Raw genomic sequence first — 18,365 nt, forward strand, 5'->3', positions numbered from 1 at the left:
GCCGGCACAGGTAACTCGAGTGATAGCTTGTTACCGCTGCACGAAATTGTCCCCAAGTCCCGACCATGGTGGCTTACATAAGAAAGGAGTTAATGATGCGATGGCGGGTTGCATTAAAAATTGTCATCTGCGCCGCTTACGAGAGCGGCACTCGAATATCCGCCGCAGTGCTAAGCCGAACACATCTGTACGCGGACCTGTAGGCATACCGGCCGGCTGCTCCCAGCGCGCGTCTTGCCACCCACCGTCTCGAGCGTCGCGCGTCGTTCTTTAGCCGCGGTAGCATTTGCACTCGCAGCGCCTGCGTCACATCCACGGTAGCTTTTTAATTAAGCGCCTCACGAGATCAGTACGTGGGGGCATTCGCAGAAACTGCCGTCGATTCGACAGTGCTACGGTGGCTCTGCTCTGTGATATCCCTCCGACGGTCACGTGGTCAGCTTTGTTCACACAAAATCCATAAAACCCATCGTTTCGCGGCACTCGCTGAAACCGAAACTGCGACTGGCCGCATTGAAAATGCCTCTAATTAAACAACCGTCGCACGCTGAAGCAAATGAGGTTTCTACAGGTTATAAGTAGGTCACTAGCTACTTATCGCAACAAAAAAAACAAGATGCAAATTTTTGTGTCAGTGCCCCTTTAAGGTCTGGTGGTGTTGGATTGGTGCATTTGTTTGTACACCAGCTCGTTTCGCGGTTCTTTTTTATCGCAACGGCTGATCATCAGTTTTTAAAAGTTTTTATTCAGCATAAATTGAGTGCTCATTTGCCTTTTTTATTTGCTCCAACCCACCCCGCGAATCCTAGGCTGCTTTGGGGCTTTCTGAAAGATGTTGCTGACACTTTCAAGTTTCTTATTGTGCGTTTTTCTCTCGAGAATTTGTACGGTCTCTCCAGGAAAGAATTGACGGGCGTTTTAATTGAAAGTTTATTTCCAGTGCCCATTTACCGTCAACCATACCTGATGCTTTTAGATGACAGTGTGTTGAAGCCCGTCAAGAAAATGTGCATCCAAGCGGCTGCAAAAACTTTCTTTTTTTAGTTGCACACATCAACGTTGCCTGTCAAAACATGGCTCAATAGTAAAGGTGTATATGTGCCTTGGTCTGTTCACTGTCGCTTGTGTAACCAGCCGGAGACAATTGATCACTGCTTTGTTTTATGTCGGGATGCTGTGTTTTTTTGGGATGTTCTGCAGCGGACTCTTAAAAAGGACATAGACATCACCCCTTACAGTATACGATTCCTGCCAGTGATGAAGAACTGTTCCGTGCCATATAACCTTTTCGTGCTGATAGGATTGTTTAGCCTATGGAAGTGTCGCATGATTGACCGCCATGCCGAGGAACCTCGTGGAACTAAGTCAATTTTTCGCGAACAATGTGCGCTTGTGTACTGTGTCTATGCGGGGAAATCGCAGCCGCCGGACTGGTTGCATCTTCTTGAAGCGTGTGTGTGCCTGCCTGACTTTTAAAATGTGTTAGTGAATGTGCCGTTATTGTAGTTAGGGTGGGACTTTAGGCTATTAGGGCTGGTTTCCCATGCAATAAAGAGAGAAAAAAAAAAAAAACGAAATCGAGCCATCGGATAGACGCCGGCTTCATAACGCGAGAGACCCAGGTTCGATTACCCCATCGGAAGCGTTTTTTTTTTTTTCTCCCACTTTTTTCACGTTACAGATGCTATCAGTGCAGAGCACTAAAGCTTCGCTTTAAAACCACCCACCGCGGTGGCTCAGCGGCTAAGGCGTTGTACTGCAGAGACCAAGGACGTGGGTGCAATGTCCGGCCGCGCGGCCGCTTTTCTGATTCAGGCGAAGAGCAAAAACGCCCGTGTGTTCGACATTTCAGTGCACGTTAGAGATCCCAGGTCAGAACTAATTCGGAGCCCTCCACTACGGCGCTCCTCCGGACCTATGTAGTTTCGGCGCTTTAAGCCCCAGAATAAATCAATCAAGACAAAAACCACAGTTTGAACATTTAAAAATCCCCAACGGGACTTTTTTATTAGCATGTGTACCTCCGCACCCACGCATTTCCATGTATTCGGGTTCACTCCAGTCTTTAATAGGCAATGATCATTCATAACGAATTATATTGCGTCCTCAAGTCGACGTTGTTATCTTGGCTCGGGATAACTGTTTCAGCTCGCGCTCATGGGTCGGATTGCTGCAGTAATCCGACATGGTCCGACTGGTCCGGTATTTATAACGTTGGTAGCATCTATGTGCCGCAACGCTACTGGCCCTATATAATAGCGTATATCGTCTTATGTTGTTGATTCTATGTTTTCTATAAAGCTCATGCTTCTATCACAATTAATTGGTGACCATAGTCGACGGTTTCCGGTCCTGTCTTTGCTCCTATCTAATTTAATTTCAATGTAAGCGTTTTCGTTAGCTCGATAAAGCGGGATGGATTGCTCAGCATGTTTGAACGCGTTCGAACTAGTAGTAGGAGAGGGAAACAACGCGCTAATATACAAGGAGCAATACGCTCACCTCTCGTCGATTAGTGGCGTCGCATCGTCACTTTTTTATATCTTTCCGCGCATTCATCCGGGAAACCAATTGCCATGTCATTCAGTATAAAAAAACACGTCAAAATCAAATATCTCAAATGTGCTTCTTATTTTGCTACCCGTGGCAACAGAAATTGTTCGGTGACGCGGATAGCGCATTTTCGCATTGTTGTCATGCGTAAAATGTACCCGGGGGAACACCGCAGAGGTCAGCGATGACCTCTAATCTCGCTTCTCTGTTACGTATATACTGACCAACCATTCCTGCGCATTGATAATAAGTGCTCTGCAGCAGCCGCATGGGTAGATAAAGGGCGACACGTATTTTAATACCGAAGGTTGAGGTGGGCAGTTTCGGTTATTGAGACGTTCAATTACGAATCCTTGTTTCTATGGGTTTTGGAATAACGCGCACAGACGCAATGCGCTCAGAGCTTCGAAAGGCAAACGAGTCTGTACTCCGCCAGACTCATCTTCCTAGCTCACAGCGTATGCGGCGCCAGGATTATAGTGAGAAAGAGGGGGGGGGGGGGGGGGGGGGGGTGTACACGAAAGAAATAAACGAGGTGCAAGGAGAGTCCATCAGCGTTTCCGAAGACCCAAGGTCAGCAGTCGACATTCCAATCGAAGTGGTTCCTCTGTCAGCCTGCTGGGGACTTGGCGTCCGACGCGTGGGCGCCGCCGACGTGGTCTCCACTGCCGTCTCGACGACTGGCCGCCCTAGATGACGCGACACATTGCTGCGATTGGCGCAGGGTACGGTGCGCACCGCCTTGCCATGAAAAAAGCAGCGCGACAGAAACGACGAAAACGGGGGCGAACAAATAGGACGGGACGGCGCGCTCAACCGAGGTTTTTATTGAAAAACGCGGAAACAGATACAGGGAAATATTTACACACGCATGCGGAAACATACTGTGTTTTTGCGACTCTAAGCACCCCTCGATTTAAACACCCTCCCCTACTTTCGGGGAAAAAAATGAAAATAACGTTTGAATGCGAATCTAAGCACCCACTTTTCTAAGTAACCATCGCAAGGTGGATTCCGGACGCGTGCGAACGGGTCCGAGGTGAGGTTGTAGCGAAATCATTTATGAAGTTTGCAATTAAAAACCGCTTAATTTAAGAGAACATAAGACGGCCTGTTGGGGGATACTGAAAGCGGCGGCCCAATCCGCACAACAGACTGGATAGGTAGTGAGGGTGACCGAGTATCAGACGTAAGCGGTAGGTTCACTGTCTGTGCCTATTTTTATTTTTAATGTTCACCAAATGGATCATTATTCTCTGCGCCCGTCTCGTCAAGATACGGCCGCAAAACAAAAGTGGCCGGGGGGGGGGGGGGGGGGGGGGCATAATTTAAGTATTCCACTTCTAAGCAGCCCCTTTCACTTTGGCATCGCGATGGTGGAAAAAAGGGGGGTGCTTAGATAAAACCGAGTAAATTCGGTATATCGCAGTGTCGACCAAGCCGTCGGACGGCACTCCAGCTCAGCGCTAAGTCATGTTTAGAGTGCCGTCCGACGACATTCGAATGTTTAAGACAGCCTTGGCAGAGACCAGAGCGTCTGCCGTTGCGGTATAAAGGAGTCTGTCTGAGCATCCTGTTGCTAAGGGTGTTGGTTTGAGTCCGGCTCTTGCCCCCTTTATTTTCTGTTTTACATTTTAAGTTTTAATTGTAATTTTCATGGCTTGAGTATTTTTTTGGTGTTTCAAACCATCCTTTGTTTCGTTATGTTATGTTACGTTAGTTTACGTTACGTTACGTTACGTTATGGAGGACGAAGTGGAGCTAGACACGGCATTTTTTCATCGAAACACCGATGGGTGTCGCTTTAGTGGAGTGCTGATAGTGCCGTCGGAGGGCACTCTTTACACATCCAATATATAGCGTGAGCATGACAGGGCCTTGAACACCGATAAGCTTTCACGCCTATCCACGCATACTTTGTCGTGTGGGTGCCAACATTTGTTCAATGAAACAAATTTTATTCTCACACCGTGACCAAGAGACACATCAAATTGTGGAGGCTGCACGTTGCAAAAATGAGTGACAAGTGTATCAGCTTGTCCTCCGTAACAGTATCCTTGCTCATGTGGCGTCTGAGTCGTGCCGTATCATATCCTTTTTGTGTTATTTTTTTTTCTTCATATATATATATATATATATATATATATATATATATATATATATATATATATATATATAACTGGCATGCTGGCGATGGGTCCGAAGGCGTGGTGAACACAAAGTAAGAAACCTCGGTAACAGCAACAGCGGAGGGTTTATTCCTGTAGAAGACTTGTCTCGAAGTCGAAACGTCGAAATAAACCCTCCGCTGTTGCTGTTACCGAGGTTTCTTACTTTGTATATATATATATATATATATATATATATATATATATATATATATATATAGCGGTGTTTTTCAACAGAAGCATTAGTTGATAGAGCCAGCTGTCCTAACGTATTTGTTCCCTTCGGTTTTCGTCGTTTCTTTCGCATTTTTTTTTCACCATGCGCCTAAATGACTCGCCCATGGAGCTTTCTTTATTACCACCTTGCGATGCTTGCGGGCCAGCCTGAAAAAGACGCGTGCAGAGGCCGACGAGTTCTTGCCTTCTTTTATAATTGTTTTCTAGGTGTGAAGTTTCAATAATGTATTAACAACCGCCTTCTTTTATTTAGTGCTCTATTTTTTTATTTTGTGCTATATGAGCCTACGCTGACTGAGTTATAATTTTGGTGATATATATATATTTATTTATTTATTTGAAATTCCTTACAGGCCACTTTACAGGGCATTGAGTAAGGGGCGTAAATGTTGAAGTGTTACAGATCATACAAAATTAACTCACGCGCTACAAAGCATAGAAGCACAACGAATTGCGACGAGTTTTGCAATATAAGTTTAAGTTAAAAGACCACAACAAGAAAAAAAGAAAAGGCGATTGCATATTGCACGCACGACAAAATGAAGCGAATACAATCAGGGTAGTATAAGAAGGCGACACCAACCAAAGATAGCCGACTTTACCGACCCCACACGCAGCAATGACACGCACCAATCCTCTCAAAGCCGCAGGCATGAGTCGATGCATCCATTTTAGTTGGGTTTCTACAAGTTTTAAAACATGACAGGATAAGGAGGTCGTGAGCGACTTATTTGTTTGTAACTTTAGAGCATACTAAATACTCAAAAACGTTATATGCGGAAATTCAAGGCAGGGGAAAACCAAGTCGCTAATGTACTTCCGCGCAATTTCATCTATTAAGAGTGCCCTGAAATCTGCTGTGTCAACTCATCCTGCTCGACCATCTTGCTTCATACGCTCGTTTATAGTTCCAGGAGTAGTCACGTTTACGTTTTAACAGCAGAGCTGCATGTTTTTGCCGGCACAAATCCGCCCAGCGGAAAAATAAAATCCCGAGAGCACGTGAGCGCGTGCCTCGCGGCGACCGCCCGGGGTCGTCCAGTCTTGCACGTGGTCTTATGGCACATAAGGAGCTCCCGCCTTCATGGGGACGGACGCGCCACGGGTCCGCCGTGTGGCCGTGGCGCAGACGATAACGACAAATCTGCCAAGCTATCCCTTCACAGTCTACACGTGGAGATGGTCACCGGAGTAGCTGACGAAAAAGTGGAGGTCTATCGAGGCGAAGACGAGCTACAAGAGGATTTGCCCTAGGAGGTTGTGCCGTCTGAAGACGACGACCAAAGGGATGACGACGATTGCGACTGAATAAAACAATGTACATACTTTAATGGCCTTTTTTTTACAGTGCCGTCCAAAACGGCTTTGCACTGCTGGGGCCCGGTTGCTTCCTCTCTCCTGAGATCCGCTGTCAGTTTGGGGTGAAGCTAGGTCGCCCCCAGCTCTGCTGTTTCTCCAGCCTTGCACCACTAGTGCAAGTTGCGCCCTCCTTTTCACCAATTTAAGCTGAGTGCTTTTGTGAAAGCAGCCATTCCAACTTCGTCGCTGGGCCGCACTTTGTGCCTGTTTGAACTAACGAGCCGGGTAATTTTTTAAAGCTAAAAACACGTTTTATATCCGCCCCCCCTCCAATGCAACTTTGCTCATGATTCATTGTGGGGTTTAACGCGCCGACGTTACACAGGCGATAAGGCGCGTCGTAATGTAGGACTGTGGATTAATTTTGACCACGTGGGGATCTTTAACGTGAGCCGAAATCTCGAACTCACGGACGTTTTTGCTTGTCGCGTCCATCAGAAAAGCGGGCACCAAAGCCGGGAATGGAACCCGCGTCCTTGGCCTCAGCAGCTTGCCTGCACGATATTCTGTCCAAATCTCCAGAATAGTTATCCTTATTCCATGTTTCATTCGGCTGAATGACCCATCCGTGTGGCTCTCCAGAGGAGGGACCACGTCTTCACTCGCTTCCTCCTTCCCCACGTTAGTGAGCACCGGGATAACCGGGATAAACCTTATGTTGCAAAATAAAAGGATGATTGATTGATTGATTGATTGATTGATTGATTGATTGATTGATTGATTGATTGATTGATTGATTGATTGATTGATTGATTGATTGATTGATTGATTGATTGATTGATTGATTCTCCCCTGCTAGTGAAAAGCTTCGTTAAGACCGGATAATGATGGTTACAGTGGCGACGCGTTGTTATTACGGACGTAAGGACAATTTTTTACCTAAGCCAGATGCCCATAAGACTTCAATAACGAAGCGAAAAATCCGCGGTACTATACGTGTACACCATTGGAAGCACGCAAGGTTCTGGAAGAAAGGAAAAAAATCATCTGCTGTTGGACCACTAGAGTGCGGTTTGCAAGAAGGAGGAAATGCAGACAACGTGGTAAGGGAAGCTCATAGTGCCTATTCTCTAGGAGGAGACTAAATCCACGATTACGAGAGTTATAATATAGAGGGATAAAACATCTGCTGTATTGGCTTTAATTTCGGTACGACCCTGAAGAAGTTTCAGGATGGTGTATTCGGCCGTTGACAGGTTCTCTTGGAAGCGTGCCCGACATACTTTTGAGCCGCTCAGAAGAAATTATTCGGACTAAGAATATGTCAGAGCCGTATTCTTTACAACTAAATCGGACAGCTTTGTTACCATCAGGGCACCCCACAGCGGCTGTAATGCTGACTTAAGAGCAGTTGAACACCGTATAAGGCGCACAATTTATAACAGTCCATAGCTTAAGTATAATCTTTACCTGGGGACAAAGCCTTTCCGTTGGCAATATATCAATAAACAAACACAATGCATTTAGGAGCCGAATATGCCTAACGCGCGTTGGATGTTCACTGGGGGTGTTCAAAGCGGCAATTTAGCCCACACTTGTCGATGTAGTAAGTTAATTAACACTACACGAAGCGGATTTGTACACGTTTTTATTTCATGTTTTACTATCGCCTGAGTTTTAATCGCCCAGAATACGGGATTAGAACCTTCGGGACGGTGACGGCGACTACTGCGAACATACCCGAGCACCATGCACCTGGTGACCTCAAGTGGCCTCCGGGAATCTGCACTAGGGCTCACCTGGCCGAGAGGGAGTGCGGGCACAGAGCGTGAGCTGTTGCCGTCGCCTCAAGCATGGTCCCGGAGACTAACTTCTGCATGACCATGGTAGGGATGTGTAGGGAAGCGCAGGCTCTCATCGATAAGGCCGGGGAACGGACGACAACATAGCATTGCGAAATTGACGGCAGCAGCGCAGCGACCTCAACAATACCGTGTCGGGTGTGTTCCAGGTCCTACGAGTATTGGACAGGCCACACACGGACGCCATAGAGGTACCCAACTCGCTCCGCAGATTCGCGGGCGAGGCAGCCTCACTCGGCCCTTCCGTGCTTCGCCTTCCACAAATAGTTGGATAAATTCTGCTACTATACACCAACGTCCCAGACGTCTGGGGTTCCTCGCCGATGCGTCCCGGTAAGCATGGGCACTTGCACACATGGTAATCATAAAGATCCTTCGAAAGTTTGGCATCATTTCATGGAGCCCGGCAAATTCCGTAGTTGTGCAATAACGATAGCCACCACTTCCTCATTGGACTCGCGAGCTCCCGGACACATTACCGGGGGCTCAATATAGCCATTTCAAAAAAAAAAAAATGAAACGTGTATCGAGAGCGCATGAGGAAGCTGCATGCGGCGATGACAAGCTGGCTACGCAGTTCCATATACTTTTTAAGCGCCATGTCGCAAATTAACACCGCTCGAGTACTGCTACTGCTAATCTGCGTGCATAAGCAGGAGGTCTCTATGGACGATTTTAGGCGTGAAAACCTCGAAGAATTGAGCGTTGTTAAATTATTCTCAGGTGAAGTGATGCTGCACTTACCACAGAGGAATTTAGAGCAATCCTGCTGGTCGAACGTTCCACCCATTCGCCCTTCATGAGCACGCAAGAAGGCAACAACACGGGCAGATACGAGCAAATTACACAAATTGCTAATGACTCAATGAAAGGAAATTTGCGCGGACAATACACAAATATACGTATCTCTTTTTTGCATGGTCGAGAAGTTCGCCATTTTACAGCGGAGCTGTTTGTGGTAGCAGCCGGCTCCGTGAATGTTTTGTGTGCGTAAGCAAAAACTTTTTGGGTCTTTACGTGTCATGAAAGCGCGATGTGCTCCCGTGTTTGCTTTTTTGTTTGTTTGTTTGATTGATTGATTACTTGTTGAATTGCGTGCTTGCATTTACTTGGGTCCCTACTTGCATTTCAGTAAAAAGGTTTCTCAATGATTTGACGGTGTGCGACCGGCGTCGACCATATCTACGCTCGCACCGCCCTCTCTTTGTCGTCATTCCATACAATTCTTTGCCTAGTTTCGCGTCCTTCTCCTCTCCTGGGGTGGCGAGTATGTCGCCTCGTGGTGGGGGCGTCAAAACATCCAACATTTAGTGTTTCATCCCGCTTCTCGGAGTGGTGGTAGTCCTCCACACGTACGCAGGTATATAAAACCAAAAAAGACAAGACAAAAAATGAAGGAAGCTCTCCCTGACGCGTAAGAGTTGAAGGTAGCGAAGCTGTACGCAACCTTCACGACCATCACTAAGTTTGAAGTCCACGATTGCAGCCGATTTGCTTCTTCTTCGCTGCCGCAATGACCTTTACACCATCATTGTTGCTATAAGTGTTAGCTTCCTTAATTTTTTTTTGAAGTGATAATTATTGGGCATCACCTTGGAGGGGCGTACGCTATGACGTGTCTGTCTCATACCGAGCAAGTGTTGCCACGATTACGGCGAACACTAAAGGGTTGTTCTTGCCAATTTTAGCCAATCTCATTAAGTGGATATGCTTGGTTTTACAAGTGTACGCCAGCCGCTTACCAAGATGAATGCCGCTAATTTAAAATCGAGTGCGATCGGAAACAGCGGACGATGAGTAGCAAATTAACGAGTACAAGGGTGCGTATGCGAAATTTCAGAAGGGCTTTCTGGGCAGAAATTCCAGATCCAGTTGGGCGGTGTGCGACAGGCCGCGGTTCGAGAATGATCTGACGGTGATTGGTAACGTTCGAGATGTCGCGAACCGTGAACGTGCAATGGACGAGTTTTTGCATGCCTTTCCACCTAAAAAGTTGACGTAGCAACTTTCATAGTGTGCGGAATGTGCAAGGAATCCTTACTGTCTGCTGCTTTGCCACAGCTACGTACGACAAACAGATACGTGCGCCGCCCCACTATCCCACGTGCTTTACAGCCCCATTGGTCACCCTCACCGTCGCAGGGCAGAATAGACTTAAATTTGTCCGTGCTTCAGCATTTTTATGTCGACTCGACGAGTACGCCTGTCTGTTTATCTGTAACGCTTACATGTCACACTTTAGGCGCATACGGAAATGCTATTACTGATTGCACTGGGACATTCATATTTTCAAACAAACGAGGTTATAGGGCTCCTAAAACTGTCTTCTCAGCAAAGCAGTAGTGTACAGTAGTGAAGACGGCTTATAGAACTGCGTGGCGCCTTATAGATGTACTTATTCAAACGTAACTCAGCCCCCATTCTAATAAACCACGTAATTATTGTTCCTAAAACTGTCTTTCTAGCAAAGCACGTGTATAGTAATGAAGCCGACTTTAATAAGAAGAGAGGCTTGAGCATTTATCCGGCGGTTCCTACTTGAGAGTTTGCAGGTGTTGAAAAATGATAGTCTTTCTTCGGTTACTAAAAGGCGAAATTTTTGTTCTGTCTGTCTGTTTTTATGTATCTATGTCGGTACGTCCCTGGATTCAGCCACCCGGCTGAAGTCGACAAAATTATTGAACGAGGCTTTTATATAGAAAAAAACATTTGTTATCTAATAATCTAGAAAGATGTCCCATATATGTCAACATATTTCAGCAAAAAGGTAATATTAGGAAAAAAAAAGAAAACAGAGCACAGAAACTGTACTGAAGACAAAAAAAGAGACAAACACGGGCGCTGGGGTTCATGAAGGCACATAGGGTTAAGAGAGCCCGATGTAGAAGAAACAAACTGTACTAGAGTGCGAAGACGGGCTAGTTGGTTCATATTCATGACAAAAAAAAAAAACAGCGCGAAGGTTATATTAGCGTAAGGTAATATTAGGTTTATTTGAGGAAGAACGTCAATACATAACTGGTGTTTGCAGTGTTCTTTTAACTGACAGTAGATGTGTGCTCGCTTTCTGCGAAAGCAAATTAAAAAATGTTGAGGCAGCTTCGCGATAGTGGAACGAGGACTGGGCAAACAGCGAAGCTGGCAGCCCCGCCTATATATATAGCTTATTCTTGGTTCGGTTCAGCTCATGCGCGGATATGTTTGGAGACTCGGCAAAGTTATGCTTCGAGGTTCCGTCAAGTTTTCTGTGTGGCGACATCGTTAGCCCCCCAAACCCCAAAGAGAGAGTGATGAACACTCGGTCATTAAAGTGCGTACAATATGCGCGTGCCCACCGGCTTTGCAGTGAAGCTCCAAGAGTAGCGGAGTGTGCAGCGGGACGAGCGCGTGCTCGAATTTTTAGGGGCGAGCAGCTTGGGGGATCGGGCTGTTGGCGTCTCCTGTCGTTGTCGACGTTTCATGCAGTCACGGCACTAAAACACCTGGATACTCGTTTTTCAACGCCTTGCGCTAGAACGTTTCATCTCCGCTGACAAAAACGCGTTCTGAAAGAACCCCCGGTACACTCGTTTTCCAACGCCTGCGCAAGAACACTTCGTGCTTCAAAGACAAAACTCTTACAGCAAAGCTGTCTGACTCTACTTCCCAACGGTTTCATCTCCGTGGACAAAAACGTCAAGGTGTCAAGAAAACACGTATACACTGCATGTTTCGCCCCTCCGCAGGTTTCCCGTTAGAGCAGATGGCCCGGGATGTTTTGAACCCGTTCGGTGGCCAACGTTTGGCATGTGTGGCCTGGCGTGTGGGACGCTAATTAAGAAGTTGGCTAACGTTACCGCTTCTTGACCTGGCCTTTTGGCTTCTTTCACGTTGACACTAATCCTCCTGTTTGCACCGTCAAAACTGCACTATTCGTCGCAACAAGGGACAGAGCGAGCCACCTCGCGACGCGTTTCCAAAGCGGTGCTTGCACCGGTTGCATCGCGCTTCCGACAGGTGAAGACACGAGTCCTGCCCGAGCGCGGGGAGACAAAACTACTACATGTTCAGTGGTACCGGCGTCGCGACGACGTAATCGCTCTGCGAGGTTTTCCTGCGCACATTCGGCGGCCCAATAGCCAGCTTGAACAACATCGCTGTTAAAAATACGCGTTAAAAACAATGTATTACCCCAAAATACTAACAAGACTGGCACTTGAGCCTCGCGCTCGTTGCTTGAGCGATAAGTCTCAACAATTCCAAAAGATGGCGCGGCAGCAGTGTGAACGCGGCACAATAGTATCCGCCGGGGAGGTGGGCGGATGAGACACAAGAATCAGTTACGTGGCAGGGCAGGAAGAAAACTATCGTCTTTCGACGACAGTTATTCTCTTCTATATTTCAAGTGTATGGTCCACCTATGTCCAGAGGCATTACCCCCTGGTCGAGGAAGACGGTCCCGGTGCGGTGAGGATGAGATTAGATGAGTATAAACAGTGAGGTCCATGCCGCCACCGCGAATGACGACGATGGCTTGGTGAAGACATGGTCCCCGAAGAGCGACAACCGCAAGGCCAGGGCGAACCGACAGGGATGCTGGGAACTTGTTGACGCCAGGACACCAAAGATGGCTGATGATGAACGATTATTTACTACATTCCAAGTGGTCATAATAGATTCCGCGCATACTGCAGTCCAGCCACTCCCTCAACGACATCGATGGTGTCCATGGCACGAAAGGGGTGATCGGGCGCCTGCCCACCCCTTACAACTATCCGGTACAAAATAAAGGGTGACATAGATGACCCCTCTTGTTACCTGGCAGCTGTTCCTTCAAAAGCACTGATGTACCTGCCGATTGTAAAACGCGCAGTGAAGGAACACATCAGATACGACATTCTCAGGTTTCCCGAATGCAAAGCACAGAGTGTGCGCGTCTGGAAGTTTTCAATGAACGGGATCCGTGCCCGACACCCCGAGACGAGTGCGGCCTTATACACCTCCTAAATCGTGGGAAAAGTCAACTGATAAGCGAAACGTGAGACCAGAATGAACGGCATAAACTAGATATAGCTTTACCCTGTTATACAACACACTGTCGACGACATGCAAGGGAAAACCACGCAATTAAAATAAGCAGACAATTCAAAATGGTCTCAATATCTCAGTTCGGAGGCCTGAACTTTCACTTTTCAAAGTTTGCGTGCCTGCTATAGACTAATAAGGTAGATAGTTGGGCCCGTTGGTTTATCCTTTTAGGGGCGAAACCCTTTAGGGGCGGGGGCTATTGGCGTCTCCTGTCGTCGTCGTAATCGTCGTATCAAGTATTCATGGTACTAAAACACCGGGAAACTCGTTTACGCCTCGCTTTAGAGAGCTTCGTGCTTCAAAGACAAGAGACTCTTACAGCAAAGCTGTGTACCCCTACCCCCCAACGGTTTCATCTTCATGGACAAAAACGCCAAAGCACCAAGAGTACTTATACACTGCGTGCTTCGCCCCTCCCCAGGTTTCACGTTAGTGGAGATGAACCGGGATTTTTTTTTTTGTTTGAAGTGAGAACCAGTGATAATAGACGCTGAACAAAGAGGGAACAAGGCACACACGGACGGCCACCGGACTTACAGCTGTTTTATTGAAAACAAAACTCCTTTAACTAAATAATTTTTTTCTTTGCTGGTGCAAGCGCATATTTTTGCTCACCCTCTCGCATATAAAGAGGCAATGCGATGCACTAACCAAACTCACACGTGTTGCAGTTACTGTAGTTATCTAAGAAAAGCTATTTGTTTGTTATTACTCGAGGACGGATTATTAGGCAATAAAAATGCGCGTTTTTGGCGCCACAAATAGGCAGCCAAAACAACCTTTTAAGCCTGCAACGTTGTAGAAATAGGCACCATAATTTTTTACACGAATCCAAATAATTTCAAAGGAATACGAGCGCGACCTGTATTTACGACAGGAAAACCAAGAATATTTTATGACTCAAAGGCGACAACAGCTAAACGTAGACGTTGAGTTGTCTTATAAAATTTCGGGACTAATGGCGGTAAAACGGCTTAACATAACAAGCGCGTTTCTGATATTCACGTTCAATGGCTACTGTCGCTTTCTCAAGCGTCGCATATAGTTGAACATGCATGAAAAAATAATACTTGAAAGCTGGGAATACTGAGTTAAAAGAGCGCTACTCATTGTGTGATTGACAACATTAAACTACGACAAAAAAACAGACATGCATATCAGACAAAAGAGAAATGACTATTTGATAAGAAGTTGGCATGTTCTTACATGAGGGATGTTAGGTAAAGCTCTGCCAAATTTATCATGTACAATGATATCCGAATTTGACAGGCAAGACGTCTCAACACTGCACTTCCTCACATTTAAACAGCATTTTTGATAAGGTGTTTAGCAGCCGAATGTATTTGTGATGGAAAAGCGTATTTCAGAGCCCGGAGGCAGTGTGAATTTTAAGGCGTAAGGCAAAACAAATGCGTGCTGGATGCTCAACTATTGAACTGAAAATAGAGCTGAAAACAATAGCAAACTTTACCATAATCTCAGAATTTTAGATTAAAATTTGTTACTCTTGCCGCTGAGAATGAGCGTCCCATTCCATTGCTGCTAGCTGTTGCTTTCCGGAAGGTGGTTGGACAGGGTTGAACCCCACAGAGTTCAGTACAGTCAATTTGCCCTGGCAACATAATGCTATCAGACTGCATCCGAAAAGGAAACTTGAGGCTGAATAGTGTTAATATGGGTGCTGATTTTAAAAATAAGGTTTATTTAGCACTTATATGTATTTCGGCACAATTGCCAAGATATGCACTAATAGGCACCATAAAAAATGCCGGGCCATCTCCACTAATGTGAAACCTGGGGAGGGGCGAAGCATGCAGTGTATAAGTGTATTGTTGACACCTTCGAGTTTTTGCCAACGGAGATGAAACCGTTGCGTGGTAGAGGTATACAGCTTTGCTGTAAAAGTCTCTTGTCTTTGAAGCACGAAGCTCTCTAGCGCGATGTGTAAACGGGTGTCGCTGTATTTTTTAGTGCGCCTTACGAAACGCTCCATCGCAAGGCGTAAACGAGTGTCCCGGTGTTTGAAATGCAGAGCATTTCTTTAACTCACATGTAGCGTCCGCCGTCCGTCCACAACAGCTCAGCGCGCAGGTGCGCCCTCTCCCCCACTCCTCCTCTCCCGCATCACGCTACCCTCCTCGCTCTCAACAACAGGTCCGCACCCCTCCCCCTACACTATATAAAAAAATAATACTTACCGGCGCCTGGTTTCGATCCCACGACCCTGCGGGCGGAACGCAAGGTACATGGTGCTCTTCCCACTGCGCCACACAGCCGACACAGAATGGGAGGCTACGAACGCGCCTTATATCCTTGACTCATTCAAACTACGTCAAGAAGCTGCTGATACAACGCATTCACTACCTGTGGGCGGAACGCGAGGTACATGGTGCTCTTCCCACTGCGCCACAAAGCCGACACAGAATGGGAGGCTACGAACGCGCCTTATATCTTTGGCTCATTCAAACTACGTCAAGAAGCTGCTGATAGAACGCATTCACTACCACCAACTCCCCAAACACTAAACGTTAACGCAATACACCCACCCCCTATGCGACGCATTTACTCGAGTCCCCCTCGCGGGGAGATGGACCCAATTTTTTTAGTGCATGTTATTTTTAGCGCAAGGCGTAAGCGAGTTTTCCAGTCTTTTAGTAACGTGACTACATGAGACGACGATTACAACGGCGACGATTACGACGACTATGACAGGAGACGCCAACAGCCCCAGCCCCTAAAGTGCCATAGAAGCCCTTCTTAACGACTAATTTACGCTAATATATCAAAATGGGGTGATAGGAGCGGAAGGAACAAAATAGGCATTTGCCTAAAATCTTGTCTCTAGTTAGTATACCACAGAGGGTTCGCTACCGCATTTCTTGACGTGTTTTTTTATCTCTTGCTCCTTCCTCATCGCACCTCGCCCCACAATAAACACGCTATTCAGATCCGGGGAGCGCCGAAATCTCGTACACACGGGCTGCCCCTGCCATTGTAGAAGCACGTGTGGTGCTCACGAATTCTTTCATTGATACATCGGCACGTTGGGCCGATGTAAACCTTTTTGCAAAACAGTGGCATCGAATAAAGGACATGGCCAGCGCAGTCAACGAATATCGTTTGATGCTGCGTTTTTCTTTGCCTGGTTCCTGTGAATGCGAGCACATAAGCCAGAGAGCTTGCGAAGGGCAGGGAATACCATGCTAGCAACATGTTTCTAGGCTACCCTTCTCATGTTAAGAGATATTGCACGGTAATAGGGTCTTACTTGAGCCTTGCTATGTTCAATTTCCTGGTATTCAAAATTTTCGGGGTGCTTCTTCAGCTTCCTGGACAAGGTTTTCTCCACTGTGTGCACAAGAAACAGGGAACCCAGCGGCTAGCACGGCCTAGCAGACATTCGACTTTCTGTCGAAAGTTTCGTTCTACTGAGTGAAAACAGCTCTTTTCTGTGATATTGGAGAAGCATATGTTGGCAAATGCTGTGTTTGACCAGTTTCGAATATGCGGAAGCAAACGGAAAAATGCATTCCTTGGAGCATGGTTCGTGCATCCAACACAAGTGTTCTACATTGCAAGTCAGTCTAAGATCTAAAAACTTCAAGCTTCAATCTTAAAAACCACATGTTGTTGTCCGGGGGTATCTCTCGTTTAGTTCCTTCGGGCAGTCTTGAAAAACTGTCATAATGTTATCAGCCACATGTCGAAGCTCATGGTTTAAATTTAAAATGATCAATAAAGCGTCAACATCTATACAAATTTTATTCAGACGTGTGTCGTCAGTTGTAAATCCAGTAGCCATCTGCGTGTGTCTTCTTCCTTGTTTGTGCAGTGTGTAAGATGCCTGCTATAAAATATTACCTGTTAATATCATGCAATAGCAGAAAAATCCCGCTTATCCCCCCCCCCCCCTTTTTTTTTTTTGCCTTACATGAACTGCCCGCGACCAGCTGTCTGCCCTGCCACCTCCTCTTTGTTTCGTGCACCTGAGTAATGTAACAAAGCCAACGTTACGGCTACAACCTTACTACAGTTGATTTTGGCCCCGATTGTATTGTGCTTTTCTTTTACAGAAAAGCTGTTGATGGTATAGGTTCCTTGGATCTTTCATGTCCATCAACAAGTCCAAAATGGCAAAAACTCAGTCCTAAAATCACATCTTGGTACGGGAAGGGTCTCTATGCGTGAGCCCGCTTAATAAAGTCCCAGAATTTAATTAATACAAAAGCGTGAGGCGTTCCATAGTGCAAGGTATTCGAGTGCGTGCTTGCGTGCGTGCGTGCGTGCGTGCGTGAGTGCGTGCGTGCTTTTATTTGTCGCCACACTTGCTCTAACTCGACAAGTTGCCGCTCTCGATTTTGAATTTCCCTTCTCTATTGTAGTCGTAATGGGGAATTGTGGGTATTGGCCGGCCTCTCAGACGCCGGGGAGGTCTTAAATTTCCGAGTCTGCGCGACGTCTAAACACTCTGTGCTTACAGTTTCCGTGCCCCCATTTCTCCACCACGAACGGATGCGTCTACCTTCCGGTTTCAGACCACTTACGCAGATTGAATGACTTCGAGGAACGGCTACTCGCAGCGCGGCTTCCGTCAAGAGCTCGTACCGTTGTTCGAAATTGTGCATCACATCGCATCAGCTTCGCTGGAAATCCACCCTTACGCGGTGGAATCGTTTTTATGTCATTCATACCTCGTCTTGTCACGTGATGCTATCTGATTGTGTTCAGTACTTTTATTATTACTATTCTGCGTCTAAAAATGAAAGTTTTATCGCTGCGATGAAAACAACGGTGAACTTCCTTTTGTCACTGCTGCGCTAAACCTTTATTTATAGTCATGAACCAGCTTGCCTGACAGCCAGTTTTATTGAAGTACTCTTCTGTGGTGAAATTTTCTATTTCAGGTGGAAATGCTTCAAAAGTTGGATGGCCACTGCGACATGGCGATTGTATTAGCGTGACGATGGACAGCCGGCAACGAAACGTCCGGGACAGGAGATAGAATTCACGGCGGTTTTTTATTCGCCATGGCCTGGTGGCACTTGCACATAAGCGAGCAAACACAGTCGCAATCCCTTATCCCTTATATTAGCACGCAAAGTTGCGCAGAAGCGTACACACTGATGCGCAGAAAAGTTTTAAAGCGAAAGCTCTCGTAGTGGGACCGATGTCGTTCTGT

The 18,365-nt window shown here is 46.5% G+C and overlaps 1 protein-coding gene and 1 pseudogene across 1 annotated transcript in view; one reads left to right on the forward strand and one right to left on the reverse strand.

Moving 5' to 3' along the window:
* Positions 1 to 18,365, reverse strand: part of LOC144152624 (uncharacterized) — a 324,401-nt gene that overhangs the window by 299,233 nt on the left and 6,803 nt on the right. The window lies entirely within an intron of this gene.
* The window catches only part of LOC144153183 (uncharacterized), a 37,189-nt pseudogene that overhangs the window by 2,633 nt on the left and 16,191 nt on the right, over positions 1 to 18,365 (forward strand).

Source organism: Haemaphysalis longicornis, unplaced genomic scaffold (assembly GCF_048455015.1).
Source record: "Haemaphysalis longicornis isolate Haplotype H1 unplaced genomic scaffold, Haemaphysalis longicornis Haplotype H1 scaffold_9, whole genome shotgun sequence".
Classification (NCBI taxonomy): domain Eukaryota; kingdom Metazoa; phylum Arthropoda; class Arachnida; order Ixodida; family Ixodidae; genus Haemaphysalis; species Haemaphysalis longicornis.